The sequence below is a fragment of the Phaethon lepturus genome, unplaced genomic scaffold, assembly GCF_000687285.1.
Source record: "Phaethon lepturus isolate BGI_N335 unplaced genomic scaffold, ASM68728v1 scaffold18199, whole genome shotgun sequence".
In the NCBI taxonomy this organism is placed as follows: domain Eukaryota; kingdom Metazoa; phylum Chordata; class Aves; order Phaethontiformes; family Phaethontidae; genus Phaethon; species Phaethon lepturus.
In genome coordinates this window covers 30,633-41,174 of record NW_010565720.1, presented here as the reverse complement: position 1 = coordinate 41,174, position 10,542 = coordinate 30,633, and positions in this window count along the sequence as shown.

Below are 10,542 nucleotides of genomic sequence, written 5' to 3'. Positions count from 1 at the left end.
TATTAGGACGTTGAACCTTACAGTGAAATTCTTGTGCCTAGTATGCCAAGATCATGAACTGAGTCAGTCTTTCCCGTGTTTTCAAATGTAATTTTGAAAATACACAAAAAAACTTCAGTCTCTTATGGGCTTTTTTCATGTTTCCTGATCAGTTAGGTCCTATAAGTTTTGTCTCTCAGCACTGTTTGACAACAGTTTTTGAAACTGAACACTTCTAATTGTTTCTTCTAGCTGCCCTGTGTAGCACCTGTCATAACAGGTATTCTGGCTTCTTAATGTATTTTTCAAACATTTTCATTCTTTTGGGTAACTTTGAAGAAAAGATGTTGAACTTTCTGGCAGATTTTGGTGCTCTATTTGATTAAAAAACTTAGTCCTTTAAATACTTAGTATTTTTCCTGTGTCATTTGCTCGTCAAATATAATTTGACTTTACCTCTCCTATTTTTAAAGTTACGTTTTTAAGCAGAACTAATGTGTAAATTCAGTTTGGTTTTAAGTTATGTCTGTAGCTACCTCTTTCCAGCTTGATATATTACAGCTTTCTGTAATAGCTTGCATGTTACTACCAGGACATCAGTTAGCTGTGGTCCTGTACTACTTACCCTTCTTACAGAACACTTGACTGTATCTCGCCAGAGCTGCTGTTAGTTTTGTTTTCTCATATGTATTCTAATAACTATTTATCTTACTATGCAGTCTTTTTACTGTGTTGGTTGAGCAGTCCCTTTCTGAAGTGGCAAGATTTGAAAAACAGTTATTAAACGTGTACTTGCCACAATGAAGTCAGTGGCAAGCCCATGTTGATAGAAAACCTAGACAATGTAAATATTTGAGTGATTTTTTAAAAAAAGTTTGATGTGGTCAAATTTAAGAAAAAATTATTACTTTTATGATAAATGTATCATCAAGTAGTCTCTGATTTATTTGTTTGAAGATAATCTGGTCAATCTGCTGTCTCCAAAAAAACCAAATGCATAGCCACATACCAGTTTTTTCCTGGCTCTGTCATTGTCTATATCTACCTTAATGTGAGTTGTAATGCTAAAATGTACTCATATTTTTAAGCTTTATGCTTTTGACTTTGGTTGGATTATATGTGGATTGCTCTTGCAATTGGTTATACCAAGGGTTCAGAATGCTGGGGTTTTGTTTTGTAGGTTTTTTTAAAGCACGTCCTGTGGTAGTGATTTGTGGTACTCCTTATACTATCTAAATTAAAGACAACTCCTGTTCTCTCCTCCCCATGTATTTGCCAGCTGGCCAGAACATGGTCGCTTTTGCCTTCTGTTTTTTCAGTATTCAAAGATGTTAGTCAACATGTGATAAATCATCTGTTCAAGCTTTGTGCAGGTACATGCTGAAGAATCAGTGTAGTGGTAATTTTAGCATGGTTTAACTTTTGAATTAGCATGCTTTATTTTCTGAATGGGTAGTAGTTGGTTCAACTGTGGTGAATATGCAGCCCGTCTTGATAGAAACTAGAGCAACATCATACGATAGTTTTGTCCTCAACCCTTGCCATTCCTTATTTAAAGGAGATAATCAAGTTGAAATTGCAGGTAGACTTTAAAAGCAATTAAAAGATAAAATGGAGAATTGTAGTTGGCTTAAGAAATTACTTATACTATCAGGAGAGGAATCTTGTTGCCACTAAATCTTCTCTTTGCCAGAGCACTGATTTATTAGAAAAATGCTAGCCGTTGACATTCAAAAGTTGCAAAATATAAAATTCATGGGGTTTCTATTTCAGTTTTCTGGACTGTTGTCTGATTATATGTTAATTTTCTTTTTTTTTTTTAAGGAAAAACTGTATGAGTGGTTTTGTACATAATTTTCAGTTGCTCCTTTCATTCTATGCGTGGTGGTGTTTTTGTCAGTGTAAATCTTTTCCTTCCCTCTTTGGAAGTTCAGGCACTGAGTTAGGTTTACATCGCCAATTAACTGTTGATACTTTAACCGAAGACATGGGTTCAGGTTAAGACCTTAATGCTGCAACCTAGCCAATGTAATTACTGCAATGTGGTCCTTGTTAAGACCTTTATTCTGAACTCTTCAAACTTGTACTGGATGTTGTGTGCTCTGAAAAATCTCACTGACTAAAGTTGACACATGAGTATATCTTTGTAGGAGTGGAGTTCAACCAGATAAGATATGCAGAGCAATAAACAACATAAAATGCTTTACAGGATTTATGTAGCATTTTTACTTTTCACAAACTGTCTCTTCAGTTATTCAGTCTGTCTGTGCTACTTGCGCTGATCAAGCACGCCTCTCCATTGCCCTACCTGAAGGAACTGTTTTTTTTCTACACAACACAGTTAAACTGACTTTTTTGGAAAAGGACTTCCCCTGGCATCTGGTTGAAGTCTGCCAGCAACTAGAAGTACCTGGCTTTCTGTTGTTCCTCTAGAGTAGGTTATGCATGCTTAGAAAGAAGAGAGTATAAGAATAAAGAATGGACTGTGCTAGGTTAATCCCTACCAGAAAGGAAACAAGGTTTTTTTTCCCTGTCTTTGCCCCAACTGATTGGAAGCTGATGTTGACACAGGAAGGAAAAAGCAAAATTATGTATCTCTTAGAGTGGGTTTGAAGAATGAAAGTTTGAAACAGTAGTAACTTTCTAATACCTTGACTTTTTCATTATTGCTTCATCCCAGGTACATCCCTTGCTATTCCAGTTCTATTTATGTGGAAGTTTCTGCATAGATTGAGTTCTTCCTGTGTTTTATCAGTAAAGATGATTAGAGAAATCTTACTGCAGACCTACAGAATGCCTTTTGCCCATCTGTAGTATAAAAGTGTCAGGATGTTATTTATAACCTATGTTAACCTTTTGACTGTCATCTTATGTGCATTTTATTTCCATCTTTGTCTGCTTTGATATGCTTAGGAACAAACATACATGTTTTAATTGCTGCTTAACTGCTACCTTCTACCTGCAGAGAGAAGATAATTATGTCTCCTATTTAAGTGTGGGAAAACTCCTGAGAGACTATTTATCATTTTTGGTACAAAAATCTCAGTGTTCCATGTATTATCAAGGCATTCAAATAATATTTTCATACACTGTATCTGCTTCATCTGAAAAAGCTATACAAAAACCTGTTTGTTGATATCTAACACATAAAAGTGCTCATACCTCTATAATAGTGCTTAACTGTGATTGTGTCCTTTGGCATGGTGTCTTACAATGCTCACTGGAGATAAGACTTTTGACAGTTAATTCAAATGTATTGAATAAATATCTTAATATGTATAATAATTCACAGAAAGATCAATTAAAAGGTTCAGGTATTAATTTTGGAACATCTTTTTAAGCAATACTTAAAGTGGTAATGAATACGCCAGCTGTTAAAGACTGGTGCTTTTAACGTCTTAACCTGCTTATAGTCTTACTATACTGCAAAGTGAGTGGGAAGTTCCTCATATGAAAGTAGTAAGAGCTTTTTGATGCATTTATGCATCTATTTTTCTCCTCTCGGCAACAGAATGAGTTGGGTACTAGCTTGTTACAGGATGTAATACCTATCTTTATCAAACAGTGCATGACTTGCTCATTTTTTACTGGCACTTGTGGTTTACCACAAGTGGCAAATCCATGTTCAGTGCAGAAAAATGAGAAGACCTAACCTGAAGTAGTTAAGTTATTTTAAGCAAACTGCTTCTAGTTAATGTTTCTAAATCAAATTGTTTATTAAGGTTTCACAAGATGGTCCACGGGCTGGAGCACATGACTTGCTGGAGAGAACTGGGCCTGCTTAGCCTGAAGTAGAGATGGCTTGGGAAGACGTAATAACCTTTTAATACCTACCAAGGAGGTTGTTGAGAACACAGTCTAGCTCTTTTTGGAGATTCCTAGCAGGATGATCCTAGCAGGATGATGAGAAACAATGACTGTAAATTTGAACAGAGAAGGTTTCAGCATGTGAGGATGGTGAGCAATGTGGTCAAACTTTGGAACAGGTTGCCCAGGGCAGGCATGATCTCTGTCCATGGGGCTTTTCAAGACCCAGCTGGAGAAAGCTCTGACAATCTGGTCTGAACTCAGTGTTGCTTCTGCCTTGGGCAGGAGGTCTGACTAGAGACCACTCCATCCCAAATAATTCTACAATACCAGTTCTAGATGCAACACCAATTCCAATAGGGAGACAACACAGTGTTAGGGCACTATTTGCACTGCATGACATGAGCACAGTGTGCTGGAGGTGCCAGTACAAGAGCTACAGTCCACTGATACCTTCTGGCGAATCTGCGTTTAGTCCTTTTAGCATCTGCTCTGAAATCTGTACCTAAAAGTTAAGAAGACTTCTTGTCTAGTTGGACTGAAATCTTGTTTTTTTCCTCTTACCTAATTTTTTTTTCTTGCCTGTTATTATAATGCTACTATGAGTACTTTTCATTGATAGCTTTCTATCATTCAATGAAAGTGCTTAGGCTCAGGACTTTTGTGACAATAATTTTGGGGAAAAGATTATACACCTCTTCCCCAACACTAATACAGGGTAAGAAAAATTCCAATTAAAATCTCTACTAGTTTAAAAAAAAGTTTGTACCGAAGTTGTATTAAATCTGGCACTAGCTGTTCATTTGTTTATAATTTAAAATCTTAATTATTTTAACTGATCAAATTTATGTGGCCTGCAATATAACAGTTTCCATATAATAGGTAAATGCCAGCTGATTTAAGGACCAACCATGGAATCTTGGTGTATGCTTATGTTTTGGAAACAATTATCACAGGAAACAAACTTTTTGGATAAGTGTAGTTAGCATTTCTAGGCTTGTAAGTGGTTGATCACTGATAAGCATTACAAACTATTTAGTGTTCCCACTTTATGTATCTGTGCCTGCTTTGTTTTTTTTCTTCAAGGTGTACATATTAAAAGAAAGTGCTAACACAGCATGAAGGTACTGAGTAATAGAGCTGTTACGGAGAAGAGGGGCTGGCATTCAATGATTACTTTTTTAAAAGCAATTCTAATATAGTAGTTATTTCTTTACAGTCTTTCTAGAAAAAAGACTAGACCCTCTATTTTAAAGCTGTAATGTTGTCTTTACATACCTTCCCGATCTCTCATTTGTTTCTCCTGTTCTAAATGCCTCCTACTAGGATCTGAATACTTTTGTTTAGAAGTGGATATTTTATATTGGACTAAAATGTGCCAACATAAGTTAGCCTTCTGTGAAGGATATAATTACAGAAGGCCATGTGCTGAGTGCTTGTGACTGTTCTACCGGTGAGTCATGCAGTCAATTCTACAGAGTGCCGAGGAAAGTTACTTAATGTTATCAGACACCTTGGAGTTTTGTTCACGTTTATCCAAAGCAAAGACATTTCCAAATTTTCAATGCCTGCCGCATTTGCGTGGTTTTTGTTATTCTTGACGTATTAATGTCCCAAGAACGTATCTTCTTGGTGTTTGAAAGGGGTTTTTCTGTAAATTTTAGGTCTGAAATTGTTCTGGTTTTATTATGTATATTAGGAGGATATAAGATGACTGACTTCCGAGGTGCTTTCTGGTTTGGTCTCTTACATTGTAAATTATCTGATAAAAATAGAAGTTATAAACTGAGAATAACTTGAGTAGTAGTGTCTGTTATATAAACTCTAGTTCAAAACAATTTGCTTTCCTTGGAGTCTTCCTGCCAGTTTTTGCAGTTTTAGGACTAACGCTTCCTATTTTTCTTTTTTCTTTTCAGAACATAACTGAAAAATTGCTTACCTGTATGGTCAGTTTAACTATGAAACTCTCTAGGCACACATCATACAAAAATTGAACTTTTATTTCACAATTACCTTGCCTAAGAATGGAATGTAAAGTGAGGAGCCATAAGTTTGTTTTTTAACAGAATAAAGTTTATGCTAATGTGTTTACTTTTGTAACTAAAAATATTCTGCCTAAAGATTGATTTGTATTTTTACATTACCTGTATGATACTGGAAAACTGCTGCAGGAGATTAAGCTCACATAATACAGACTTTGTGAATGGAATGTAACTTTGCATTTCTTGTCTCTTATCTTTTGCTTGTCACAGCAACAGTTTAATGTCAAGATGGTTACAGTTTTAGACATGTCAAAGTTGGTGTATTCTGTATGTATGCCACTCCTGGTATTTGTAACATCTGTTGTCTACTCTGTACATGTCCCACAAATACCAGTATTCGTATTTTTCTGATGCAACTCCCTTCCCATTTCTCTCAGTGCAAAGTAACATTGTTTAAAGCTAGCTGAATAGAAACTACATATTTTGATCATCTTTTTGAGACTGCGAATCGTATTTAACGTTCCAGTTTAAAACAGCAGATTAAAAACATCTTGATACCAGTCTTTGAAAACACAGATATGGTTAGTGCTTGATTAAGGAAGCTAATGAGTAAATGTTAGTTTTCTGTTATGGAAAAGTAAATCTTCTAGGAGATGCGAAGGACTAATGCTTGTTATCCCTTGTTTCGGAACTTGAAGGAATAAAGGTTAAATGCCTTTGAATCAAGCAAACGCTTGCTTTAACTTACATCTTGGCTAATAAAGGAAACATGGATATAGTTATTGCCCATCAAATGGCACAGCTAATTGCAGAATTCTGACAAAGCAATGAAGCAGTCGTACAGTGATTCCTAACCTTGGTCCATAGGCAGCATTTTCAAGCAAGCAGTATGCTGTAAGCAGAATTGTTTTGATATCAAGGTTAGCCTCAATACTAACATTTTAAAATTCTTCAATAATGTTAGCAAGTTGTTTTCTGGGAACACTGACTGGGGAATCTTTTGTATATGTAATTAAGCTAGTAGTAGTAGCATAGTTTAAGTCTCTTTTTACTATGAAACAACCTCCTGTGTTCTACAGCTTTGGATCAATTGTCTGCTGCCTGCATCGACGTTTTTCACAGAAATCTTCCCCTGTCCTCTATTTAACTGTGGTCATTTAGCATTAATAAGTTGGAGAGTCGAGTAATTTTCTGTGCACTGTTCTTGATTAAATGTTTGTTGTTCTTTTTCTACCAACACTTTGTATGCATTCGTTTAATTTAAGTGTCACTGTCTAACTGGAGGGAGTATTGACCGAGCTATTGAAAACAATGATGCAAGTGCTATTTTTTTCTTCTCAAAAACTTTGAGAATTCAGGTTGTGATGACTGTGATCAAGGGTATAGTTGAAGATACTTCTGCAGGAGGCCTCAAATGGTTGAAGTTAGATAGATGCATGGTTACTTGTTCGTTATACTTTTATTGTCTAGCAAATAAACCTGATTTATTTGAAACCATGGAGATAGTCAAAACTCAAAAGTTTATCACATGGTGAAATGTGTAATATCCCTAGGGAGTGAAGACTGCTGGAGGAATTTAATACCATGGATTGCAGATTATTACAGCAAGAATGGCTTTTAAAACTACTTTGAGGTCTGAAGCTGTCTTCCTTTGCTAAATGTGGCAGTGTTGCTAGAACCAAGACAAATTTCTTTTAGCCTCAAATAATAATCCATCTTCCTTTAAATAATCTTATTTGTACATTAATTGGATAGTTTAGCTCGTCAGTAGTTGGGTGTCCTACCTTCCTAGTAAGTCATGTTATCTGTTAGAGAAGGCTGTGTGTGGTGGTCTTGCCATCTAGAGTTATCACAGTGTCTTGAACATGCTAGCAGCTTTTTTTTCTTTGGCCAGGGTGAATATTAGCATATGAATTCTCGCTGACCAAGCCTCTTACTACTTCAGTTATACCTTGACATGATGCTGCTCTGCAATTAGACATTGAGAGAAGCTAAGACTTAAAGGAATTTCTCCTAGTTTTCATTTTCCTCATCAGGAGGAGTGTTCAGACATACTGCTATACAGTTTTGTGAATATTGTAGACAATTAAGACATAATTGAGAGGTTTAAAGGAACATTCAAGGAAGTAACTTTAGCCTCTAAAACATAATTTGCTAGTTGCTTCCTATCTCTTTTACTTTCTAGGTTTGTGATTATTGACAGCTTTGTCAAACAATGCTTAAGAAAGTGTTTTCCCTTGCTATCTGCATTGTAAAAAAAAAAAAAAAAAGCTTAAGGCATTAACTTAATACTGTTAGTATTCTTCAGTGTTAGCTATGTATGTATATACTTGACTATGTGTTCAGCTTTTCAAGTCATGTTCAAGGCATATTTCAGTTTTGGAAGTAAATTGTTTTGGTGGGTATATGGGGTTCTTTGTTTCGGTTTTGTTGTTTGGGGTTTTTTCCACTTGATTTTACTCCCTTTTATTTTTCTTCCTAAACATGAGGGTAAGAGTCAGTGTTACTGTCCCCTAGCAGGCACTCAGTAGCTTAAATTGTCAGAGTTGTATGCCAAGCCACTAATACAGAATAACAACAACAGTTTAATTAGCAGAATGTGTAATGTTTTAGTATTTTACTGTATGAGCAATAGTTTTACCTGATTTGTCCTTTGCACATTTTTAGGAGGGACCTGTTTTCTCTCTGTCCCTTAAGAAATAAAGCAAATATTTGCAACAGCAATGTTCTTTGTATATTTAGATGCTCAGAGCAAGGCCACTGAGCCTCGGTGACTTGTCAAATTTTCTTTTTGATAAAGTGAGAATATGGGAATATCAAACAAAGCATTTAAGAGAAATTAACTTTGAAATCTTTGCAAAAGGGATATGCCTGAATAACTGGTTGCAGTTTTAATTTGTCCAGAATGAAAGGTAATTTTTTTACTGATAGTCTAGATTGTTTTTGACAAACCAGAGACTGAAACCCAGAGAGATAGCCAGATCTGTGGGGAATTTCTTAATTCTAAGTTGGGTAGAAACAAAGGCCATAAAACCCTAGTAAGGCACAATTCAAGCACAATAGGTGGTGGCTGGCAGTCAAAGGTTTAATTTTATCCACAAGCTAGAAACTTGCCGGCAGGATTCTGTGAAATGTCCTTTACTCATATCTCTTGACTTTATATAGTGTGGTTAACTCAAGTGTAAAATATTTCTCCTGAATTGGAGCTGTAAGACAAGAAAATATATAAATAAATTTAAGTTGAACTTCTGGTAATCACTAGATCTTTCTGGTACACCTTCTAGTTAATTATGCTATGTTTTGTTTTTATGTGTTTGACTGCTTATTGGGTTTTAGTCATCCATGGGCTTTTATTAAAAGCTTTTTAAAATCTAGTTTAAACAATGCCATGCTGTGATTAGAGGAAGTCAGAACCTATATACGGATACCATTTCTGTGGCCATATGTTCACACCAACATTAGCTTGATATTATTCTCTATTTAACCTTAATGAAAGCACTACTTTGTAGTAAAGGCTAGTTACTACTGTTTCTAGATTCTCATCAGCTTCTCCTTCACTCAGCATTACACCGTATCTTTGATGACTAGGCAGAGCAGAATTGGGTATTAGGTCAGATGACTTTTGGAACTTCCTTTCAAGATTTTAGACTTTGTTTTGAGGTGACAGAATGTCTTCTAGTTGAATGATACAGGCTGGCATATGGCTGCTATGCAATGCTGCCTTAAAAAGGATCCACAGAAGTCATGATGGAGCATCTAAGACTACTATTTTTGCACTGGTATCTCTGCTCCTCTGTGTGTGTGTTTGGGGTTTTTTTTTCCCTTTAGGATAGTGTAGCTTAGGTTGAAGATAAAAGTATTTTCCACTGTATGTGATGCCCAGGAAAATACTGGGGAAAGAATGGTGCTCCATCTGTAATGCTGTTGTAGTCTTTCTCTGCTAACCAGCTTCCACCATTGTGGTGGACAGGTCTGTATGCATTCTGCTGTTGAAGTCTTCATGATGCTGTAGGCTTTGCAGCTGAGTTCATCTCTTCCAGCACTTAATCTCCTCCATGAAACATGACATAAGCTAGCATTTCTTGGGTTAAGCAGTATTCCCAAACTCTTTGTAGCTTTTTTCAGGGATGCGTAGGCTAGGCATGCGTTCTGTTGTGACCAGGTAGCAGCCCTCTAGCACAAGAATCTTATTTCTGCTGGTTCCTTCAAACCCAGGAAAGGAAGTGTTTAGCTGTAGCATCTGCAATGTGTGGTTTCTCTTGCTTTTTGAGAGAACACTCTAAAATTCTAGCCAGCTCCAAAGCAGTCTACCTGTGTTGTATGCTGCTGGCTAGCTCCCTTGATTTCTGCCCTTCCCCTCCCCCCCCAGCCCCAACATCCTAGTCTTCCCACTTAAATATGATCTTACAGTATTTAAAGTGTAGTTGGCAGGTTTAGTGGAAGCTTATCGCTATTCTTCATAAAAGATATTTTATCTGTCAGTATAGAGTAAGCATAAAAATTTGTTATAGAAGCTCATGGAAAAATTGCCTGTTCCAAACAGCAGATTTGTGGGTCATCCTTTGGAAGAGTGCCTTTTTATGGCCAGTTATTGGAGTGCTTTCAATCATTTCTTCCAAGATACGTTTTCATCCCTCACTGCATTGGGTCTCTGTGCTATCATTGCTATCAGTTTTATAGTTCAGCCTTCTCACTTCTTTCTTTTTGGATGTGAAATGCAATCGCAATAAGCCACTCGGTCACTTACTGCTTAGCAGAACAAGGATACTCTGAT